General features: G+C 42.4%; 2 protein-coding genes across 22 annotated transcripts in view; one reads left to right on the top strand and one right to left on the bottom strand.

Moving 5' to 3' along the window:
• The window catches only part of LOC126562092 (transmembrane protein 161B), a 496,042-nt gene that overhangs the window by 299,650 nt on the left and 170,312 nt on the right, over positions 1–26,080 (bottom strand). The window lies entirely within an intron of this gene.
• LOC126562376 (CUGBP Elav-like family member 4) overlaps positions 1–26,080 on the top strand; it is a 339,360-nt gene that overhangs the window by 158,276 nt on the left and 155,004 nt on the right. The window lies entirely within an intron of this gene.

Here is a 26,080-nt window from a genome sequence, read left to right on the forward strand (position 1 = left end):
TATAATAAATATGATCCTTCCTTAGACAGGCACGAGAAGTAAAATCAATATATTAATTTGAGTTTGAACTTCAGACTTAATGTTGACGATATATTTATTATTCTTTATTATACATTATTCATGCTGTGTGAAAACAAATGCAGCAATAAGTCTGAATACAAATAAACTTCTTCCAATTATAAAAATTTCGCAACAATATGTCTCATTGGCTCATTCCAAACAAGAAAAGTTTAAATTGAAAATACGGTTGCATGAAATTTGCCAAACGATGCATTTCATGATTGCCGAATACGCACTGAAGCAAACGAGGACGAAGCGAATCGTCAATGTGTAAGCCAAATGAGGCTGAAATGACGCTTTAAAACATCTTCAAGCATAATCTTCCAACCAGCGTATATGAGCAAAGACTCCAACCTGTACCCACACACACACACAAACACACACACACACACACACACACACACACACACACACACATCTGTTGATATGGATGGTGGTGGTAAATGGTTGGAAAGCGTTTGAGCACAGAACCCGGCCCTGGCACGACAAAAAACCCCTTTTTCGACGGCAGTAATGGAAGTCTTAGGTTGCAACGGTCTAGGTTGGTGAAAACATCGAGAGCATTACACGACACGATAAATGCGGATTATATTTCTTCATTATAATGTTAGTGGGTGTACGGCGGTGCTCGGTGCTCGGTGGCTGTTGGGAGTCTTTTTGAAAGGTGCACCAAGAAACGACGGAGAAAATCACTTCTTTCAGTGAACGAAAAAGATGACGACGACAGTGCTAGATTCTAACCGATATGTCTCTAATGAAAAACACACTACACCCCTCGACCGGGCTGCCAACGCGATGGTTTTTAAGGCAGGGCACGAACAAGAGGCGCCGGAGAACGTCCTGCGCGGAGAACGTCTCGTACGGAGCTCGTCATCCTGTTGCTGAATTCCTTGTTGTATTTGTGTAAACCCTTCGAGCTAGCATATCGACCGGTTGAAGTACGAAACTAGCACGAGACAAAGGATAAAATTATTGATATTTTACGATGAAAATTATCTCATGCGAAAGATAACAAGGCGTCTGCTAGACGGCTCCGAAACGAGGCAAGATTAAAGAGACGATGGTCATGCTGTGGGAGTTTGTGACATTGGAACCCATGGGAGGTGGATTGTTTATTTTCTTGGGTTGGATGAAAAATATGATAGAACCATGACAACGTTTACCGATTAGCAGCGCAACGTGCCAGATCAAAATGCCGACCAGTTTTGATGGGTAATAATATGGCTAATATATGGCAGCTAATATGTTGAAGGAAACAGCTAAAATCAGTTTTGAATGGGTTTTAGTTTTAACTTACCATAACTTACTGCAGCTAGTAACAGTAACTATCGATCGAAGTATAATTTAAAATTGATTTTGAAATTTGTCACAAATTATTTAGGATTCCAAGGTTCCCAAATTTGACTGAGTTGTCAGAGAGAAATAATTTCCATAAGCACGTGAACTTTATAAATAACTCTATTACCGCATCACATCACTCGTTATTTTTTTTTTATTTCTTTATTTGCTGAAAAACTTCACAGTAACGGTCCCTTCCGAACCATTCAGATTGGAAATCGACCGTCCTAAACCGTAATGAGCAACTTTGCCCGAAGGAATTGGTACCTTGTGCCGAGGATAATGGAGAACAGAAAAGAAGCGAAAACGCTGCTTCAAAAGTATCAAAACTTTAATTTATGTAAAAAAAAAAAAAAAAACAGGTGGCGATCCTCACCACAAGCGGGAGCAAAAACACCAACAAACCGCCTGCGAGAACTTGGATTTGAATGTTTCCCCGCCCTGTCTAAGCCTGATCATCTGTCCAGCCGGCCAGCGACGGTGAGCATCCTTCGGGGTGTTGCTATTAGCGTAATTGTTTCGCAATTCTCTGTCCAAGCGAGAAGGACACACGCAACAATAGTAGAGGAAAGAAAAAGTCCTCTACCCTCACTAAGCCCTCAAAACAGTACAGCAAAGTTGGAGCATTACACTGCTTTCAGCCACAGCTAAAATGTAACAACTCGCTCATAAAATAATGACGAACACCGAATTGTTTTGAGATCTCGTTTTATGAAGTCGTTAAAAAATTTGCCTGACGCTCGTTCGGGATCAAATTCGATCCGGGTGCCGCTGGTGAATGGATTTCCATTAGTGAAATTGAACTGTCCTGCCTTATTTCGTTTTAAACCCAGCGAACCACCCATCCTCAATCAAAGCCTGTTGTCTGTTTTGTCCCTTTTTTTTTTGCTTGATGAGCGTGCTAAATCGAGACCAAAATGCTAAAGTTAGGATTTAGTATCGCAACCAGAGACAGGCAAGACCTTGGACGGTCTTTGCGAAAGGGCAGGCAAGCAAATTAAATATAAATAATACTACCTCCGCACCTGGGAAGGGAACCAAGAACAGTACAAACGAACCAGGTAGAAGTGCACTCGAATAATGAAAGTTTAGCTAATTCCCTTAATACTTCTTGGACTTGAAATTTGTGCAAGCCAAGCAGCAAGAAGTGCACGCATTAAAGCAAAGGCCCGGCCCTTCAACGAAAACCAGAAGGGTTTGTTGCGAATGTTTCAAAAGGCTTACACTGATTGTCCGTGTCAGCGCGGGGCTTTGAGCATACCCCGGGCGGCCAACGGTGGGCGAAGGGGTTGAACGAATGTAAAGTTATTTATCCTTCCGGGAGCACCCTTCGCGCTTTGGTAAGAAGCTAGAGGCTAGCCAGGGTTTCCGTCCTCCAGGGAGTGTTGTACCGGTTTGATCAATCTATCGCAACAACACTCCGGCTTAATGATGGGCGCCTCGGAGCACCGAGAAAAGCAATAAATTTTTATCCTTCATTGTTTGCCCTAATGTTTGCTCGTTTTTAATGGGTTAAAACTGTCAGAAGTGGCATTACCATTCCGGCCGTACCGAGCATCGTAATCGCATTCTTGCACCGTTTGCTACCGACTCCGCAAATCAAGAACCCAAAAATGTGTGCGAGTGTTAGAAATAGCACTTTGCATGAAATTTGTTTTTCAAGAGGAGCAATTTTCAAGGATCTGTAGATGTGTGGCTGAATGTTTTTTTTTTTTTTTTTGTATTTTGAGGTTGAGTTTTATAAATATTCCTTACGTCCAGCCACGAGTGGACAAGTAATGCCAGGACCAGGCGGTTTTCGGGGTTGTGCCTGTAACAGACAGATTGTACATAATACTGTGCTCGGTACACCTCAAGCAGCTTGATGAAAGCTGACCCAGCCGGCAGCGCCGAGGTGAAGTAGCTTAATCCAGTGCCGCAATCCAAATCACCCCTGCTGCTAGTGAACGAAAGTAATAAATGTACAGCACTCGGGTAGCATTATGAAAGTTGTGAAATGAATAGAGATAAATCAAAAGTTAAGAAGACGTAGAAAGCAAAACTCACCGGCACAGCCTCACCTAAACTGGGCCACAGCTTCCGAGCAGCGCTCGAAAGACGAGCAGATGACTAGCACGGCCGCATTCTCAATGAACCTTCGGGTTGTACGATGGGTTGAAAAGTTTAGACCATCGCACCTCACGTCCAGTTTTGCGGTGAGAGGGATGAGCCGAAACTCGCATACTTGCATCTTGGCCCTTGGTCGGCTACTTTGTACGGTCACGCCTGCAGGTGCCAAGAAGATGCATGTAGCGAGAGGACGCCACAGACGCGACGGTACAGGTGTAGCATCGGCGCAAGGTACCTTTCTGAGACGGAAACCCTGGGTGAGACCTTGGGCAATATGATATAAGAAGTAGTAGTGCTGTTGGGTTTATCGTGCCCCCCTTTCCATCAGCCATCGTCCCGAGACGTACTCGCAAGGGATCGCTTTTTGTAAGTGTTAATAGTAGACTGTAATTAAGAAAGTTTTCATTCAGACGACGTTCAATTAAACCGTTGTCGTCACATGCCGTGGTCAAGAGGTAACGGTAGCGTAGCCCCCGCTTGCAGCTGGCTGGAAGAGAAAAGTTACCGGTATCGTATTTTTTCTCGCTTTCACGCTACCCTCATACGATTCCCTTGCTGGCTGGTTTTTGTTTTGACTTTTTCGAACCAGCAGCAAACAACCAAACAAAAACCGTGGTGGAAAATATTGTGCGGCAGATTCAGGGTACGATTGAGTTTAATTCGAACCCACTCGCTGTAGTCTGGTGTAGAAGCGTGAACCTTTGCTCCTGTAGCATACACTGTGCTTTTAGCGTGTGGTGGAAGCTTCCTTTTTGCTCTGGATAAAAGTTTGATGAAGCCTTCAGGGAACAGAAATACTTTTTCCAGTCCCGTTTTTATACGGTAAGAGATGATCATCTTTGTTGATCTTGGTTTTTTTACACCAACTTGAGCAGCGTTGTGTTTTGCTAGAAGCAGCTCATATCAATTGGCTTTAATGCGAGAATCCACAAAAGTTGTGTCTAGTTTATTAAGATCAAGTACTATTTGACCAGCACAAAAAATGCTGTACATTTTCTTGTCCCGTTCAGTTGTGGTTTTATGATTTGATTCGACAATGGGTTTTCATTCTCTTATAATGATTTTTTTTTTAAAGCGATGAACATACACGTTTTGACGACTAGTAAAGCAATTTTTGTTTCTTTTATGTTCGATCGATCATATGTTGTCACAGCCATTGCTTTGTTAAGTAAAGTAATGCAATTGCTAAAGAATTTCAGTCATTATTAAGGTAAGTAGGAAGTCCAAGCGACTTCCTAGCATGAACGCGCGTTGTTTTATACAAGTTTTTCAAGTTGGTCGGCAACCACTAATAATGAATAACTTATCGTTGCAATATAATGGACTGGACTTACAAGAAAGGAATAAATGGAAAAAAAAAAAAAAACAAATCGTTGATCAGATTATGGCAAGAAAAGCTCCAAAAGCATAACCTCGATTATTTCGGTCATAGGACTTAAAAAGCAAGATACAAAAGAAGATGCATTATTGATTTCTTAGTTGTTGTATAGTGTATGAGCGATTTTTTCCTTTTATTGGAAGAAGCTTTGAGTCCCCCATACTACATTTACCTCCCTCTATGAAATAAACTGTGTAGAATATATTATAAAAAATTTCAATAGCTTAAATAAATCGTGTAAGCAGGCAGCAGTGGGCATAAAACCTGAGGATGCAGGCACCATCAGCGGCCCTGCGGATAGGTGACCGTAAATTTGAAGTCGTACAAAACTTCACCTATCTCGGGTGAAAAAACAGCACCGAAAACACCATAGAGACGGAGTTGCGCGCTAAGATGCTGGCGGCCAACTGGTCATTCAACAGCCTGAGGAAACATATCACCTCAAAAAGCTTTCGCGACGGTCGAAGCTGGGACATACGCCTCTGAGACATGGACCCTGTCCAAAACAGACGAGGTCCTCTTACCCGCGTTCGAGAGGAAGATGCTCAGAAAGATCGTTGGTCCCGTATGAGTGGAAAGACAACGGAGGAGCCGCTACAACGACGAGCTGTTCGAACTGTATGACGACCTCACCGTCGTGCGGCGAATTAGGCTCGCAAGGCTCCGATGGACTGGGCTGGCCATGTTATACGCATGGTACCAGACGACCCAGCTCAGAAAGTTCTTTTAGGCCGACCACACGAAAAGAGGAGGCAGGGTAGGCCCAGATTGTGGTGGGAGGATAGCGTGGAATCATCCGCCTTCAAGGCCGGGACAACAGATTGGAGGACAACGGCACCGGGTGTGCTCGGTTGTTCCGTTGCGTATGTTCCGTCATCCAAGCCAGTCGTGTTCATAGCGAGAATCACGCCAGCAGGTTCCGAATCGGAATGTTTGGCAACTTTCCAATGCCCCGGACTGCGTCTAACAAGGCGGGTCGAGCAGCCTCGTATTCCACACAAGACCATAGAAGCTGATATATGTCGTGTTATCCGAGGCCGCAGCCACATACTTTGGAGTCGACCTGTCCTATACGCTGGAGATGCGCGCCCAAAGCGAAATGATTAGACCTAAGCCTAGACATCATTCGAATGAACGCACGATCACCTGAGATGCCGTGGAACCAAGGCTTCAAGGACACTTGGGGAGTGATCGAATATAGAAACCTCCCGAGCTCATCGGTGTCCCACAAACTCTGCCTCCGAGCTATGCAGAGAGACTGTAGGGGACGAATGTACTCGTGAGGTAGGATAAGCCTGTCGAAAAAGAACCCTTTCAAAGCACCCTTTTTGGCCAATTGGTCTGCCTTTTCATTGCCGAAAATCGAGCAAACAACGAGCTTAAGACCTTTAATATTATTTTTACGTAGTAGTACGGACTCTTATTACGCTTCACAGGTTTGAATGCTTCAACAGCGCTTAAACTGTCAGAGAATGTAAAACATTCGTCTGGAGGACACTACACATATCGAGCATGGCTGGCGTAGTTGGAAATATGCTTCGGATACAATATTATAAAGGTCAAAACCGATGCCCTACTCTGATGAGGATCCGTCAGTGTATAAATGGTTGCTGTTACAATGGGCATACTTTTCCACAAAAATGCTGGGAATTGCTGTCCTGCGAAGACTATCGGGAATAGACTTGGTTTGCTCTCTCAACGAGGTGGGCTACTCTAAACCGGGAACTGCAGGACCCTGGTAAGCTGGCACGATTTAAATTTGCTTGAGTGTACTTGTAACGAGGTAAACTCATGAAAGGTTTTAGAATTTATTTCATACAGTGTTCAAAAGTTCTCGATTATCAATGGGTTTGATACAGTAGAGCCTACGGAACGGATGATGTAGCGCCTGATAAGAAGAAATAAATCGTTTTAATAAATATAATTGAAATAAAATAAATTAATACATCTGTATGTCATTACAAGAATACTACTTAATCAAAAGCTATCGGATGCCAATAACGCATGAAATGAAAGGTAAACAAGCTGTAGATGTCATAATCAATTAAGTACCTTAATATAGTTGCAAAGGATTCGCCAACTACAGTCATTTAATTCATTGGGATTTTTGTCCTGATAAATTGTCACAGTTCATCAGTGACATTGCTAGTGCCTGAAGATAGAACACAATTCTCCCTGCTACGAAATTGCATTTATGACATGCCAATTCTGCAATTTGCCTACGGAAAACCATCTGAGCCACCTGTCTTCCGGTTGGCCTGTTGCTTCGGACGCTTCGATGACGGAACGGAGCGGAAAAGTCCAAAAAGCGTGAGGAAACGGGGTGGAAAAACTGAAAGCTGTCAAGCGGTGCACAGATGAGAGCGGTTCAATTAAAATTATTTTGTCCCGGCTCGCAGCGAAACCTGTCATGCTACCCATCATTCAAAGGTAATTTAGCCACCAGAAGAACAAAGCCGAAGCAGCTGTCAATTATAATAACGTTCCATCTTTTCCGATTCAGTTGCCATCAAAAGCAGAAGGCAACCGGTGGTTTGAATGAAAGGTATCGTACCATACAAGGATGGGGCAGGTGGGAATGAGTTTTTAAAAATTAACACTTCACTAGGAATTACTTTACCGAGTGCCTGCCACTATCTCAAGTATTTTTGTTCGCTGCTGGAGAAAGCTCCTAGCGGGTGGAAGAAAACGATCGTGGCGAGAAAACGATGTCATTTCCATGAAATTTAAAGTTTGAAAAATCTTTTCTTTTCCCTTGCTGCTTGCGGAACCGAGTATTCCGTGCCCTGGTCCTTCGGATCCAGCTCGCTCGAGGGAGAGAGCGAGGTCAAATCACATTCAGTTGTCGCTGTGCGTACCTGAGCCAAAAGTTTAAGCACCCACCTTAGACATGGTGCTGCAAAGCTTGCAAGAAACCAAGAGGGTTCCTGAGAGGATACGATGGAAAACAGCGGATGGAAAGCTGGTGAAAACGAAAAAGAGAAAAACTTGAATCCGAAAATTTAAATTCTTCAACTCGGCACCCATCCCTACGGCACGGTAAATGATGATGGACTCCCGGTATGTACGGTACCCCATCCTTCACTGTAGCACACTTCACTCGCACCTTGCGCTCCTTTGTCGCTCGGTGTGCCGGTGGCTGATAAAGCGAGCGGCAGCGAGTCTAAATACTCCCAAGGAGATTAAAAGCTACGAGCCAGTTCGCGACACAAAGGAATTCTTAATTAATTAGCCTGAATTATTTGTTCTATGCCATTGTGCGAAGTTCACCGGAAGGCGTGGAAAGTGCCGAAAGCAAATGGCTGAGTGTGAGTTGCCCGACGCCCGGCGGAAGTGTTCGGTCGGAAAGACGCTTTAGCGCGTGGGCGCACCGCCACGCAACGCTACGAGGACAGATAGAGTTCGAAAAGCCAAAGTGAAATGTTGTGGTTGAGAGGTTTGGACTCGCAATCAAATCAGAAAACTCGAAACGCTGCTTTGATGTGTTATCGTGGCGGTTTGAGGTTTGATTGTGTGTGTGTGTGAGTTGAGTTTTGCTTATTGTTCGATGTGTAGCGATAAGTTTTGCCAGGCATGAGTTTTACTTTTAACCCGTTTGTTTCGAATAGGGAACTTTTCAGCCACACTCAACCGTACACCGAGCACCGAATGCAAGTCGTAAAGCGAAGCAAAAGTGTGGATTTTCAAAGTTTTGCTAATGGTTCCGCATAGAAATCCATTGGTCTTCGGAATCCATTGGTATGGAACAGAGCAATAAATGTAAAAACGCGGTTGATTCCAATAATTCACCGGCAACAGCTGTCCTGTGGCATCTGGTCCAATCGATTCAAACTGAACCGCAAAAGTCCAATCCGACGTAACCCCTTTTGTAGTTTGGCAAAACAAAACTAATGCTTAATGTCTTCTAAGTCCGGGTGGAGGAAAAGTCCCCCCCCCCCTCCTCTAATGGATCCCTTGTTCTCCCATTGGCAGCTCAACTGACCGCTTAAGTAGTAGCGATCGGGTCGCGAATGGAATTCGGTATGGGAACATAAACCATAAATCATTCCGGCCGGAACTAAGAACTTTTCAGCGCTCAGCACCATCCGGATGTTGCGTGCTTCGTGCGTTCTTACCCGATGACAAAACATTCGTCCGCAAATTAATAGGATCAACTTTTGGCGTTGTGTTTCTTGGCAGTGCGAGCCTTTGTTTGAACGCTGGTGTCATTCATATAGGCCGTATCTTGGGAAAGGAGCCGCCAGTGTTATTGGACCGAAGTCTTTGGGGAAAGTTTTACTTTTTGGCTCTCGTGCAGTCTTGCGGCTTAGTGTTGTAATTTGAAATTTTACGCGTTCGAGCATGCTAAATTAGCAAAAGCAAAATGCGAAGATAAGTTTGTTTCTTCTTCGAAAGCTTTTAATTTTCTTTTTATTGGAAAAGCGTTGTAATAGAAAAAGGCACAATTTGATACTTCTTTCGTTTTAATAACATCCAGCGTTCCAAGGTAGTGTAAAGGAAGAAAGAAACCTCTAAATAAATTTATTGTCCAGAGCGAGTTTGAATCAAAATGCAATTTTACTCATTTTCGATTGACATGAGAAGATTTCCTACGATAAAACGCATTATAACAGTTTGTTTCTTAACAAAATCGGTTGAAATATATTCACATTGATCCCAACTATCAGAAGGTGGACGATAACTGTGTGAAAATGAAAATGTATTACTAAGTTAAAGTTCATAGTATGATAGAGGTTCTCAATGATGGGCCTGCATGCGCATGACAGATGTCTAAATAATATGATAAGCTGAAGTGGTTGGATTAAAACTCACTCTTTCCACCGGGGGAAAAAAAAACACCGTAACGGACAGCCTGTGACGTGCTCGGGAATCATGGGTAGTAACAAGGGAATGGCAGTTTGAGTAAAGAGGGATGTTTATAGAACTGTAATTTTCCTTGTTCACTCTGTGTTATGACAAGCAGCATGAAATAATTGTTTCACAACCCAGCATGGAACATGCCATCGGTTGATGATTAGATCCTAGACATACATCATTGATGTAACATGTTAAAAAAGTGGTATGACCTAGATATTATTCTGGGAATTTCATTCACATGTTGTTAATAGCAAATGTCCTTAAAATATGAATCAGTCAATCTGTGAACCTACTTACGATACACAACGCCCACTCTTTACTATCCTCACGTAACTATGACTGTTTCTTCAGTGAGGGTTTTTGAATTACAAAGTACCCTGCCGATCCTAAAATCGTTCCGTTGACAACTCAAATCGCCATTACGCCACGTGAATGGAAGAATTCTACACTGTTACAACTTCCACAAAACACTCCAGCTCGGCTCAATGAGCTAGCTAAATGGTCTCTAAATAAAATATTTCCCCCTACAGGGGCTGCAAGCAACATTCAATAATACTATTTGATTACGTAGTACAGCGTGATTAATATTTACATTGCTTTGAACGTTACCGTTGCTTTGAAATGTAGCGTGCCCGAATGCGGCCTTCCTCGTTGTCCTTTTTGGACTTCTTTGAATCTTCGCTTTCGCTGCGTCTTAATGTAAAATTGAACACCATCAACATCGATTTCAGCTCAATTCAACCCAGCTTTAGACTCCTGAAGCCTGCAGAATCCGACCGAAGAATCCCAGAATTAAATGGCGGCAGTTCTGGAGATTCTTTCAAACCTCAGGTTTGAAGCAAACCTCGGCGCTGGGAGACGGAAAGCGAAGATGCAGCAGATATTTATTTACCACCTTCCCGTTCCCGTCCACCTGCCGGTTGTGTCTATTTGCGATGGCAGATGGCAATGGGCAAAGCAAAAGGTTTGCCGAACGCAGCATCCGAGTGCGGATGATGTTGGGACCAATTTAATCAAGAGACTTTATACATATTGAGAAGATTGCTCGTCAGGCATCAGGGAACGGATTGCCCCCGGGAGTTGACTGAGCCCTGTAATGTCTTCTCCTAATGCTTCGTCGGTATTAAATGCCGCGATTTTGCCTTTCCACGGCCCTTTTGGCTCCCAAGGCGCTCAGGAATAGAATCAACGTTCACGTTTTTTTTTCTGCGATGGCGATATTTACAAAGAATCACCAAAAATCAGAAACAAATCGAACACATTGATGAAAGCTCAAACAATCTGCATTACGTGATGAGGAAACGAAGGCCCACACAATCAGTGGCGAAGGATTTTGTGGATCACGTTCGGCTCACTTTTAATTTCATCCGTGATATTGGCACCCACCATCATACGGTTTTGGGAATGAGATCCTTAGATGAAGAGAAAATAAAAGAAGGTGCTTTTGCAACACCTCTCGTACACATACGCTTTTCGCCATAGCGGTGAGCAAACAACACGCCGGAATTGTATCACTTTAACCAAAACACAGTCCACTCTCCTACCGATAGAAACGGTCGTAAACGGGTGCCATAAAAATCATCGCAGATGAATAAAATATACTAATCCTTTTACCCCCTGGACGGCCCGATCCATTCCAATTCCGCAATCTCTGCATTACTCTCGGCACGGAGAATGCTGTCCAAAAATAGTAACCAAGCCAAGGTGTTGGCACCGGATGTAGATGGTATTAAATATTTAAACCAGTATCATCACTTTCCTAGCCAGGAGTCCATTAATGCTGGCCCGGGGAACGATTTGCCCATTATGCGCTGTGGAGTGAGCGCGGTATAGCTGCAGCAACAGAAAGCTGTAAACACCCAGGACATGTGGTTCTGGGCTTTGTTTCAAACCGAAATCTTCTCACGTTTCTCGGTTTGGTTTTACCTGCATGCAACAGCGTCAAGCGTCGCATCGGCAAAGCACTAAGCCACCGGTGAGATATTTATTGACCGAGGTGTCAAGCCACAAAACCACCCATCGCTCTGCTTTTGGACGGTGCAAACTGTATGCTCTTTGCAAAAGCTTTAAGCATTTTGAAGTCGTAAAAATTTTGATTTTGAGAGCTATTTTTATGCTACATTCATATTAAAAAAGAATTTGTATGCAGAATTGCTGAAGGATAATTTAATGAAGAATAATGCACTGAACGAGTAATACTTAGGAACAATATCTCAGTTGATTTTAAAGCATGGCATTGTTTTACACAAACAAAATGCTATTTTTATAGTTTTATTTTATTAAATATTCAAAAAAATATCACAGCAGTATACGAAAACTTCTTTTTTTTTTTTTTTTTTGGTAATGTATAGCTGCAATAAGGTGGTAATTTAACGATTTATTTTACACATGTTAAATTTTCAATTTCATATTGCTTTATGCTCTTGAGAGTCGAATGTAATCTTTAAGGCTCAAAGGTTCTATAAATAAACGAATAAAAAAAATTGCTTTATATTTCTTGATGTATCTAAACATCCTTTTCTTTCATAATGTTTTGTTTTTTCTATGTTTAATTTATTTTAGAGAAAATAACAAATGGAAATTAATAGTTTAAACTACTTTCATACGACGTTCTTCGTCAATACTTTAATTAATTAGGCTTAACCATTACAAAATATCAATATTGGCTAAAGCAAATAAAGAGTTAGCTTAACATATTGGTAAACCTATTTACAAAATAAAAATGAACCACTGTATAGTAGTTTTAGTGTATGTTGTGAGCAACGGCCCAGTCAAACCTATGCGCATTTTTCATGAAAAAAAGAGTTTATTTAACAATAATTCAATTTACATATTTTAGACCAATTTGAACAAATAGTCAGTGTTGGTTCGCGGAGGTTTCGGATGATAATTCGCTGCGTTATAGTTACCAAGTGTAGTCGTCGTGTTTTGTGTTGAAAGTGCAAGAGAGATTTATTATCAAAATTTTCCCTATTTATAATTTTTTGAGTGTCACTCATGCCAATGACACTCATTCACTACTCACTTCAGTGAACTCACTACTCACTTGACGAATTGCTCTTCGTCAAGTTCCTGTCTCACCGTTATGCGTGAACATACTCCCCCCCATGACGAAACGTCATCGAAAAACGTAAACAAATACATGTGCTAGTGTAGTTGTCGAAAAATTATTAGCAAATTACTGTGATTGAAAAAATTTCTAAAGTATTCCGCTGTGCAACGCGCGTGAGCTGAAAGTCTTGTGCTCGAGCATGAACCAGTCTTCAAGGTAGTATGCAAAATAAGAGCAGCGCTTTTATCCTTGTCCTTTTCTTGTAGACGACACCCGGATGTCCAATATTGCCAGCATCGATCAACTACCAAGCCATCGGGATCCTGTTTACTGATGAAGTCAAAGTAGATTGTAACAGTTCTTCGACTGTTGTAGATAAGCTCGGTCACAGGATCGTCTAAATTGATCATAGGAGAGCATTTGGAAAGAGTACGTGGCAGCACATCAGTTTCCAGTTTTCCATTCCAGCAGGCAGGGGTTTTCTTCATGTCGAGCAGATCAGGCAGCGGATGATGTTGATCTACATTCTCCCAAACAATGGTGAAAATGTCATGCATCCGAAGATTCTCCATCAATTTGTTGCCAATTAATGCGCGAGCGATACACTCGCTCATATGTTTCGATTGCGATGCGCTGTCCAACAGCGCTCGCGCAGGATGAGCTATTCCGAAATCGTTAATCTTCACAGAGGCAGTTTGGTGCAAGACTTCTGCTTGTGCTTGCCCTAAAGCTGCTGCAACGGTGTAAAGTGTAGTGTGCGTGGCCGTGTCGTGATCGTTAGTGGTATCGTCAGTGGAGTTCTCAGCTGGCATCGGTGCAGTGGAACTAGTAATGTGTGTGTAGTTCACAGCTGGCTTCGGTGCAGTGGAACCACTAATGTGTGTGTAGTTCACAGCTGGCTTCGTTGCAGTGGAACTAGTGTTGTGTGTACAGGACAGTTTTTCGGGTTTTAAAAATCCTGCCTCGCAATTTTGTGTTTTGTTCAAGGCAGACGCGTAACTAGCCTGACGCGCAGAGGTCAATATCCTTGGCTGAGTTAGGTCGTGAACTTGTGACGTCATACTACTTGTAAACACTAATGGAAGCGCATGAGTGCCGGTGTTGGTTTGCGCCCTCAGCCCTTGGCATAAACGTTGTTTTGCTAGCAGCTGAGCTTCTACGCGAATCAATCGATCTTCGAAGGATTCCCTCAGTGCAGCATTGTATTCCACTTCCTCCTCTGTGGAAGCACAATCTTCCAACATTTGTTGCTCCTTTTCCAACTCTTGACTAAAGCTGTCGAAACTTCTAACGCGCGTTTCCACCTCCATCTGGTCTCGCTCCGGAACGAAATTCTCCACGAATCGCTCGTATTTCGGAAGGGACGACAACAGAACTGTCCGCCGGGACGCCAAAACTACTGGTTGCGCGGGCATTGTGATTGAGTGCGATCAACAGTGTATCTACGTGATGCGGTAAAATAGCAGCTGTGTGTTTCGCGAAGCAATGCACAAAAAACGAAGTGACACTGGCGGGAAACGGGTTCACAGGCAACAAAAAACAGCGAAACAATCGAAACTCGCGAATTAAAACCATAAATTCGAACTATCCTGGTCACGGCACCAATGTTGGTTCGCGGAGGTTTCGGATGATAATTCGCTGCGTTATAGTTACCAAGTGTAGTCGTCGTGTTTTGTGTTGAAAGTGCAAGAGAGATTTATTATCAAAATTTTCCCTATTTATAATTTTTTGAGTGTCACTCATGCCAATGACACTCATTCACTACTCACTTCAGTGAACTCACTACTCACTTGACGAATTGCTCTTCGTCAAGTTCCTGTCTCACCGTTATGCGTGAACAGTCAGGTTTCCTTCCCGTATGTGTTTACACTGTGGTTTTCTTTGGAATCTTTTGGATTTAGAGAAGATTCACCAAAAGGATGAATTTTGTTTTTCTTTTTCCTGAAACAGGTATGATGGGGGAAGGTCATCTTAAAGCCTTCATGAATGCAAATAATGTCACACATTATTTTGTAGTGTAAATGTTATTTAAACTATCTAACCTACCTACCCTATCTAACCTATCTAATATATATTATCTTATTTACTGCAAGCCAATATTTACAACATTTACAAATTTCTCTTCAATTAGTCTAAACTCGGATGATTTACTTTTAGATTTAAGCTTTACAAGATTTTTTGTGATCTGATTCCTGATAGGCAGGGTTCCAGCTTCTTTGAGAAGCTGTGCAGTGCGATACCTTGGACGGTTATTGAGGATAATTTTAAGAAATTTATTTTGAATCCTCTGTACAACAAGCATACTCCTGTTGGAGCGAGACCCCTAGATGTTAGATCCATATAAGATTGCAGGGAGTATAACCTGTTTGTACGGGATTAATTAACTATCTATTGTAAGAGAGGACCGTCGTTTGATCGATATGCGCCTTGTGCGCATTGCCGTAAGAGGGCGCTACAGTTTTTCTCGGATTAGGGCACAAAGATAGGAACCGGCGTGAGTGCCTAAGATAAAAATCATGAGTAGATAGGACAAAGGTCCTCTTCGCGAACAACTGTCAAAGGAGACGGGAGATTTTTTAACGGTAGTTTCGCACTTTTGGGCGCAACATATTTCCAAACTACAACGATTCGATTGCGCCAACCCAACAGGACAACGAGATAGGAACAATCAATGTGAAACGGTATTTGAGGAATAAATATCTTCTTCTTCTTATTCTTGGATTAACGACCTGTAAGGTCATGCCGGCCATCGAAATGGCTTACTAGACTGCCGATACCACGTAGTTGGTTAGTCAGTCCTCACTACGGTCCGGATGGGATTTGAACTCCGGTCCTGCCGTTTGAAGACCAGTACCGCTGTCGCGTACACCACCGGGCCGCCCTGAGGAATAAATATATAGGCTGTTAAATAGTTAAAAGGCCTGTTTAGGGTTCGTCAGAGAAAAGAGCAAGCTGCAGGGCGCAGCTCTTATTGCAGGACGCAACAGTGTATATGTTGCACATATTACTGTTATTAAATTATTCTGTATTTCTTATGAGCCTAAACTATGGTGAGTTTTTGAATAATATTGCTAGACCATCAGTCTGAAGTGGGGTTGGCTTCTTTTTATTTATCGCATATGCTCACTGCTGGGCTGGCCTAAACCTTTTGACCTGTCCTTGATTATTTTTCGATTTTTATGCGCTTTTGCGCACCAAACTCGAAGGAGTAAAAACGTTCGATGTTTCTTGTTCCGATCTTCGACCTTTGATCCTAGCAGCGTGGACACTACAATTCCAACCATTTTGTATCACAAAATTATAAAGATTGTGGGTAAAATTCTACTTATCGCACAATTTACATAAAATAGAATGATAAAGCACTTAGTTTATGGTGACCCAACCATTTGAATTTTGAATAAAACGCTTAAAATTTTGTTTTAAAAACACAAAGAATTTCTGACGAAATCGGACCAACAATATTGGATATCCGTTATCCTGAAAAATATGTTCCCGTAACAAACTTTACACTATAATGCATTTCACATTACTAACTTGTTTACCGGGTTTTCCACTGTTTTCCTTTCGTTCGCAGGTAAGCTAGTGCAAAACTTTTGCTGGCCAAGGATCAACAGGAAGAATATAATTTTCGGCAACAAAACGATGTTCCCTCTCCACGTATGCTTCAATTTCATAATTAAAGTCCGGTTATTATTTGGTCTCCACATTTGACGCACTTTTTTCTTCGCTTATTCTGCTCAAACTCACTGCAACACGGACAACAGAGACGGTACGGGGCAGGAAAATTTGTTCGCAAACAAACATCCATAAAAATATTAATTTCATTGCAATGTTTACTATCCGCCAGCGGGAATGGTGTCCGTGTAAACATGAAGTCGGAGAAATGCTCCGGTTTTGGTGTAAATAATATTCGTCAAACAAGTTTTACCTCGTTTCCTTTTTTTCCTGGTGTTGTTGCATAAAACGAAACGCTTTCGACAGGACTCCGCACACACACACACACACACACACACACACATGACCACCATTTTTCCCAAATGCATGCTCGAATGCTGCACGTGTCGTATGGCAAATCCGATGTAAAAACGTATGTTTTCAGTGTACTGCAGGCACATCTATGTTAAAAACCAACCGAGTGAAGCACCGAATTTGATAGCTTTCCAAAAATTCATTCCAGCCGAATGTGAATCCACGGACCGCACACCCTTTGCTCCGGTTGTTTCAAGCTTAAATCCCCGGTTTTCCAACCTGGTTCCAACCGGAACGTGTCCCCGTTCATTCAAATGGTAGAAAATTGTTGCTACAAAATGGAAAACACTTTCGCAATCGTTAATGAAATTGTAAAACCAACGTTAAAATCGGTGCGTTTCGGTGCCTTTTATCCGCGGGCCCTTGGGAGGCTCGTCACGGTGAGTCCTGTGCGTTGCACAAGTACTACGGGCCAGAAACTCCCACCACGCTCAGTACCGGAATGCTGAACAGCACATAAATCAAGTATTTACCTTCCCACGGTGCCCCACAGGACAGCTGGGCGCAACAATGCGAAAGGTGGAGTCTACATTGTTCCGTAAAGTTGGTTCGAGAGTAACAGCTTACACGGTGATGTGAAGAGAAACTGCGGAACGCACGCAGGGTAACTAATTAATTTGTTTTTAACCATGTAATTTAAGTACATTACATCAGCAATTTTTGTTCTCGCATCTCCCCTAGCGACGCTCCATTTCCTCACGGTCATTACAGATTACGCGAACGTGGTTCTTTGAGTCTGTCACTGGATTTTCGTTCCTTTCTTGACTTTTGTTCTTCCTACAACCGTTTATACCCTTTTTTTGTGACAACTCAACGATTTAATGTTGAATTATGCGCACTCCCGTCTTTGCCGTGTGATTGGTGCTGCTTTTGTAGAGTTTGGGGTTTATTTTTTCATCCCCCAGCCAGGCAAACATTGCTTACACACCTGTGTATGTTTGTTTGTTCACCGTATCGAAAACAATCCATTCTTCACCGCGAACAGGAGAACTTAAAAGGACGTAAAACACAAAATAAAACGATTCCACCCGTTTTGTTTGCTGCCGGCCGCTAGGCACCATGATCATAAATAACTGTTCTTCATCCCTCGTAAAATGTATCAACAATAACTCTATCAGTTGAGGCATAAATATTAAATTACATTATCATTAATTGTTTTAGTTCCACACTCTCGCCGATGAGGACTGCTTTTTTCCCCCTACTCATCGTTCCATTTAATATACTTACTCATTTTACTTTTAATTTTTTTCTTAACGCTCTGATGGGATGTTTAATTTCACATGAGTGTTTGTGTAGTTGAAGCGGTGCGGTTAGTTCAATTATTTACGGGTACTAATGAAACATATCTCTCAGCATGTGGTTTGTTTTCTAATGCTATGTTTTTGTTAATTTGCTTTTTATTGCACAAAAAGCTGTACTATTTATTCCGTTTACAGCTTTTATTTTTACAGAAACAGTTTGTGTGTGAGTACGGAATACTTTTATTTTATTTCATTTTGCGTAAAAAGTTTATTAATGCTAAATGAAACTTGCATGCATGAGGTTAGAGTGTTTGTACTGTGTTTTAGGCAGCAGGATCAAGTACAGAATCTTGTGAGGAACATCACTCCGAATGGATTTATTAAGCGTAGAGTTATAGTCGAAGAAAAAAATGTGTATCATCAAAATCGACATGTGTTAATGGGAGTTTTGAAATTTAGAGCCTTCGGGCTTTGCTATATTTTATGTGCCAAGGAAAGTTCATGTCATGCATTTTTTCATGGAAGTCAATGAAATATTTTTATCCTACAATTACGTGTCTAACACTAACTTTACGATCCACAAAATTAAAAAAGAAAAATAAAGATACTTCGAGTAGTGTTATATTTATTTATTAATTTATTTATCAGGCGCTACAACCGCTTTGCGGTCTTGGCCTGCCGCAGCTAGAGTCCGGAACGCCAATCCGTTGTCCCGGCCTTGATGGCGGATGATTCCACGCCATCCTCCCATCTCAATCTGGGCCTACCACGGCACCTTTGTCCGTTTGGACGGCCTAAAAGTACTTTCTGAACTGGGTCGTCCGGTGCAATGCGTATAACATGGCCAGCCCATCGGAGCCTTGCGAGCCTAATTCGCTGCACGACGGTGAGGTCGTCATACACTTCGTACAGCTCGTCGTTGTAGCGGCTCCTCTGATCCTTTCTGAGGATCTTCCTCTCGAATGCGACTAAGAGGGCTTCGTCTGTTTTGGAAAGGGTCTATGTCTCAGAGGCGTATGTGACTACTGGGACTATAAAGGTACGATACAGTCCCAGCTTCGACCGTCGAGACAGGTTTTTTGAGGTGAGATGTTCCCTCAAGCTTTGCAATGATCGGCTGGCCGCCAGCATCCTAACGCGCAACTCCGTCTCTATGGCGTTTTCGGTGCTGTCTTTTGACCCGAGATAGGTGAAGTTTTGAACGACTTCAAACTTGCGGTCACCTATCCGTACATCACCCCCACGTAGTTTTGGATTTCTTTGTTGGGCCGCTGATGGTGCCACCATCAATTTGGTCTTTGCCTCGTTAATCTGCAACTCGATGTTTTCTGCCATTTGCTTGATCCTTTGGTAGGCCTCTGCTACCTGGGAGAGCCGCAGCCGCAATGATGTCTATATCGTCAGCGTATACCAGGATCCGGGTTGACTTATAGAAGATGGTTCCCGAAGTCTCCACCTCCGAGTCACGGATGGCCCTCTCTAGCGCCAAGTTGAATAGGAGACAGGCGAGACCATCTTCCTGATACAGGCCTTTAGTGGTAACACAAACACAAGTATAATGTGAAATCAGACCTTATGGAAGACTCGCACACACGGGATGGTGTTATACAAGGAAATTTATGGTAAATAGTGTACAAGTAGTTGAAACAAAAAATCATTAAAATAGTTCTCTTTTTAGAATGACCTTTATGATCGTAATGAGATGTTTGACTGAGTACGATTCATGCAAACAATTGTCAAATTGTACCAAATATCTAACTTGGCTAATATCACTATTGACAAAATTACCACAATAACATTATTAAGGGGTGCCAACTTTGTGTAACGTAACAGATGGCAATTTGCAACTAACATTCGGGACAAGTTTGTTTTTTTTTTTTCTCGATTGATAAAAGTATATTATATTATTTAATAATAATCCATATTATGAATCTTGGTCGAATGTCTCGTCGTTTTATGTATTATATCTCTTTGTTATGATCAAGAATTTACCACAACTTGCGGTTTGAAGAACAGCGCTGGTGTCGTTTCTACCACTGAAATATTCACTTTTGTAATATTTGCGATAAAAAGTTAAATCAACTTGAAATTGATGTGAAAAATATTTATGTAAATTTTGTAGGGGAAAGGGGCGTTATTTTTAGAAGGGGATCCCTTCCAGTGTTACATTTTTTTATGAATAGGACGATGGGGTAAAAAAAGCCAATTTGTGCGTAACGCAATTCATGACCGCCTGTAAACGTTATCAACTACAAAGCTCAAGCGTAGTAGTAAGTTAAAGAAAAAAAATCTTATTATAATGAAGATGTGGAAAACATTACAACAATAGATAAAAATTTGTTATTTGTACCCTACTTTGCACCAGCATCGTATATACAAACTATTTTAAGTCTATGCATAATCAAATTCGTTTTATTCAGGGTACCAAAAACGTTGAACATTCTTTATTTGATAACTATTATATATTACAAAGAATATTCTAATTGTAAGAAACTATCCCGTTGTCGAAATTCCATTCCAATCAAAGCATATACAAACATCAAATTCCCTTCGTCGAATGTCGTACAGTTGCAAATTTTATAATAAATTTCGCCAAGCTGCTTTGCTGAAGGACAATTATCAAAAGATGTTTTTTTTTTCGCCATCTTTCGCTTCAACGTTCAATGCGACACATCAATTATCGGTGCGTTATCCTTTTGATCCTGAGCTTTCAATGCAGTTTCGAGGTTCAGAATTAATTAAAATCACTTTTTCGACGTTGGTTTGGAATGGATTTTTTGTTTTTGCTGCTAGCGATTGAAGTTATACAGCAGTGCGAAAAAAAAGACTGCTTTATCGATAGCACAACCTCGCGTGGTTAGTGCGTCGTGCCGAAGTAGACCGTGGAGCAAATCTAATTTGAATTTGTATTCATTACATTATCCTGGCCGGGGATCGTGGATTAAGTGTATGTCCGGTTGCGATGTTCACACATACACTCGCACAGGGATTTGGAGCTTCGGAATCGGAAGTATTGCACTGAGAGGGGGTGTTCCTTCATGGCGTGTAATTAAAAATTGACTTCCTGATAGTCCGATGCGAGCTCCCGGTTGACCGGTGCATACTGATTTATTTCCATTTAATCAACTGCCTTTAGGGCGACAGTTTGACCCTTTGGATGTTGTGAGCGTTGTGCTGGTAATGTAAAAAGAGAGAAAGAGAGAGAGAGAGAGAACAATTTCTTTTAGCTTACCGCTCGTTTTGTGGCTCCCATCGTGATGATGCAAAACCTCCTTGCGCTGTCGCAAGTTCTGCTTTGTTCAATTGCCTACACTGCTCATTTTGCGTGGAAGACGGGTGGCAAAACATAATTTACATAGAAATTGCATTTATCATTTGTAGCTTGTTGCCCTTGAGCGGACTGGTTGCTTCGGCTGAAGTGCTCGCACGTACTAGACACAGTTCGCAGTCGAAATGTAACGTACCCGTGGCTCTAACGTGGGGACTCCGTGCTCCGTGTTACAAGACATTTTAGTTAACCGCCGGAGTAGGGTCGTTGGGCCGAAAAAACCCTACAACTTGCCAGCTTACAGCGAATACCACCGCTTGCATGTGCGGTTTTGTTTACACGCAATAATCATATTCATAAAACGGGATCACACATAATTACACACCCATGCTTACACAAACTCACACAGCCGGTCGGTCCTTGCAATCCCTTTCGCCGTGCACACACTGTAGAGCAGCTATCAGCTAGAGCAGTGAAGCTCACACACCCTGTTGCACGCCTGGCATTCTCGCACTCCCTGGCCCTGGCCGCTCAGCACAAAGGGAACAACAAACGGGCGGATGCAAATGCCCGGCTTGCAGGGAGGGTGACTTGTTCACAGGAATGGACGAGCGTAGATTGGGATGAGCATTCGCTTGTGTGTGCGTACAATGTGAGGGTGCGATGCGTTTGTGTGATTTTGCCATTTTAATGTCTCAATATATACAATATCAACGTTCTACAATTTCAACCAGCTCGTGAGTGGGGCGACTGGCGACGGTTGCTTTCGTTCACCCAATGATGCGTAAACCCGTACGTTACGTCTCGACATACCACCCGAACGGCAGAGCTCACTATCATCAGGGTGCTATCTAATGTAAACAGTACACCGCCTTCACCATTCACCACCTTCATCGACGATGGCTACACCGACGACCCGTCACCTATTTTGAATATATCGATTTTTGTCGGTTTTCTGCCAACTCCCAACACTTTTGGTCAATTGCGTTGGTTTGAAAATCGTTTCAGAACCGCTTGTCAGCTTAACCGACGGGTCCAAATTGCTTTGCACCGTTCCCTTTAATATTGTTGAACCCTGTGATGAATGGACAGGAGAAGTTACAAAGTACATGTTGTAGGCAATGCAACTAAAAATATTATCGCTGGGGTTTTGATGATTACAGATGAGATGTTTCACGAATTGGTTAGATGAAGGATGGAATCGAATAGAATAAGGTGTGAAAATCGTGACAGTGAGAAAAGCAGCAAATAGTTTGTAGGGTCAAGCTAGGAAAAACATCAATATGATATAAGCTTCAAGATGTTAAAGGCCCAAAAAACATATATACGTGCATTCCCATTGTACAATGGACTCCGCTTTTAACAACAAATTAGACTCACAAAGCTCCGAAAACCTGGTCATGTCATGAGAAAGGCACTGAAAGATCTTCTTCTCCTTGGCTTAACGACCTTTAAGGTCACGCCGGCCATCGAATGGCTTACTAGACTCTCCGATACCACGTAGTTGGATTGTCAGTCCACAGTATGGGGAGACGATCCAATAGGATTTGAACCCCGGTCCTGCCGTTCGAAGACCGGCGCTGCTGTCGCCTATACCACCGGAAATACCCAACCTCCAGATCCAGGACACTGTCGCTCAACAGTGAGTGGTGTAACTGCTGCTTTACTGCAGGCTAAGCCTACAAACTAGTTATAACACCCGACAAAGAAGTGAGTAAGATTAATTTTCTTAAATTTTTGTGGATAATCTCAGGCATTTTCTGCAGTTTTTTTTAAATTGCGACTTATCTATCATATGAATATTGTGTTGTAACTATGCTACTTATGTTTTCTTCAACTTCGTCATGGATTCATCAGATCCATTTTTGGTGTAGTTTTCTTGACGTTTAAAGAAACACCAGTTCAATACCCACTCCTCTCAATAAACGTTCATTGTTGGCTACTGATGGTGGTGAGTGTATTTTCCTGATGACCGCATACGGCTCGAAAACGGATTTAAGCGTGCCCTCCGGATGGGCCTCAGAAATTTGTCCGGCACTCAAGATAACGAGTGTTGGCTTGAAGTTGATCGTGTTTATTTCCAGCAGCTTTCGTTAGGCGTAATTGTTTCGACAATCGAGCCACCGTAGCACACGAAGCAAACGGGCAGAAACTGTTATCCCTCGGTTGCAGTGGAGGCAGCAATCCGAACCTACCGGCACTACTGAGGATCGGCAACCGACAGGCAAATGGCATATTTTGCCTCCGTCGAGTGGGGTTATCGTTAAGGGCCACCGCGTTTGGGTTTGACTGGGTTTTGTCCGTCTTCAGAACGGTGTACATCGTTCGCTTTTCGCTATCCTCCAATGCTCACCAAAGGCCTGCACGGACAAAAATGTCTTATCTTCTACTTTGCGGCCTGGCGCTACCGGCACAACGAGAACTCCAAAAGCAATCGGACGCTCGAAACTCCAAAGCCGATGGCAGCTGAATTTGGCGTTAAAGGTTTTCGAAATCTTTCGGTTCGATTTTTGAATTGAAGCATACAAAAAACGGCCAGCTCTCAATCAAAGTGAGCGCGATGCTTGACGATGGATGGGTTCGGCCGTACGACAATTCGGTGCTCCGCCGCACAATCGCTGGCGCAACCAAAGGAAGTGAACTATTGAGAACGAAGAAAAAGGTTAGGAAAATTTGAAAGAGCCTGAAGCAAACGAAGCAGAAGCCAAGAATTATTTTTCATCCCCTTAGTGCGATTATTCCGAGCACTTTGAGATGGTTCTGTGGGACCGCTCAAATAATGCGCCATCGGGCGGACAAAAAACCAGAAAAATAAAACGAAAACAACAACCACAGGATGTCTGTAATGCAAAAGACAGCAAAAATCACACAAAGGGCAAGTTTTAGAGCCACGAGGCATAGTGTCGGTTGCTCTCGGTGAGATCAGGTGCCGGTTGCGTGGGTGTGATTGTGTGAAACGAAAGGCTGATGGCATCCTGCAGAAATGGAAGTGGTTCCATGACTTCGTTCACTGGGGTTGCACATCTAGTTTGTGTCTTGCTTTGTTTGGCTTGCGCGGTGTCCTGGTCATGGTGTCCGTGGTAACTTGGTAAGCGCCTTTGCTACCCTACCCGTTTTACACAACGGTGACAGTAATGCAGATGAAAATATTGCGTCAAATCTATCTGCCGATGCTTCAATGAACAAGAAAGGATCTTGCCAACGATTTTTTGACACTAAAATCTTAAATAACATAAAAACATTTTATTTGACAAAAATATAAGACTCGCTGATTTTTTTTAGCATTATGATAAGTGATAAAATTAATTTAATATTGTTGAGGTTATGTCGCATCGTATTGCATGTTTATAAAAAATTACCAACTTTGGATGACAATAGCAATATGCTTGAATTCATGCTCGTTTCAAGCAACTATGAGCATATTTCCTTGGCAATAGCCGCTAAAAAACTTAAAGATTGCATGTTTTCAGGACTTCCGAGTGATCAGAAATTAGTTACTGCTCCGTCATAGATACTGGGAGGGATTACAGAATGAAATCAGCTAGTTGACATTCTAAAGAAGCTTGCGCGCGATCTTACCGACCCGATTGCCGTTAAGATGCTGTACTTTTCCCTAGTTCTGTCCGTGGTGGGATATTCATACGTGGTATGGTGGCCCATACCGGCACGCTCGTTGGCTCGCCTGGAATCCATCCAGCGTAAACACGGTTTTGCGCTGCGTGGTTGGAGTGTCCAGGAGGACTACAATGGACGTTGCGCGTTACTTGACCTGGAGTCGCTGAAGTCGCGACTTTTTTTCGCAGGTCTACTTGACAATCGCATCGACTCGCTGACGCTGCCCTCTGCAATCAACATTTAAGCCCCGGCAAGATCGCTCCGTGCTAGATCCTTTCTTTACGTAGGGGAACGTCGTACTCGTTGTGGCGACTCTGATCCGTTCCTCGTCATGTGCCGCGAATTCAACGCCGTGTGTGATCGTTTTGAACCAGACCTGTCGCGCTCTGCGTTTCTTAATTTTATACGTACAGTGCGGCCAATTACTTGTTGAATGAAAAAATGTAAATGTTAACTGTAAATGTAAAACGTAAAAAAAGACGCTTCAAGGGGGCCAGATATGGTTCTGTTGAATTCAACAAATAAAATAACAAATAACAAATCACGTAAAAGACGATTGCTCAAAAGAACTACTGTTTATGTCTGAGATCAGTTGGGAGTGGCCCGGATCGACGAGGGATTCATCGACTCAAGTTTACTGTCAACAAGCGCTTTCAACAGCACAATGTCCATTGTAGGCAGTCGCTTAGAGTCTCCCGTCACATGCTTGGTGCACAGGGTCTATTAAAAGTGGCCCCGTGTGAGTAACTTTGCGATGGTAGCATTTGCAGTGGGAAAAGGGCCTCCTCAAAAAAAGAAAACAAATTCTTGCCATCCGCGGTCTACACTTATAAACCACCGCCTAGGATCTCAGAAGACCTTGATCCGCTACTGTTTGTAAAGCGTTGTCAATCTTATGCAACATATTTTCGTTGTTTAGATTGATGCTCTGATCTAAGATCAATTAATTTTCTTTGTAAATTATTAAATGAGTTTTAATAAAAATGAGTGGTTAGCATCTGTGATTTTTTGAAACTGTTGCTCCTCTTTCCAGAAATGAAAAGATTTCATTAAATTAGTAGCAATTATTCTGGACCGTCATAATCAGTTTTAAATAAATAAAATAGCAGCAATTATTTATACCCAATAACTAC

Source organism: Anopheles maculipalpis, chromosome 3RL, assembly GCF_943734695.1.
Source record: "Anopheles maculipalpis chromosome 3RL, idAnoMacuDA_375_x, whole genome shotgun sequence".
In the NCBI taxonomy this organism is placed as follows: Eukaryota; Metazoa; Arthropoda; class Insecta; order Diptera; family Culicidae; genus Anopheles; species Anopheles maculipalpis.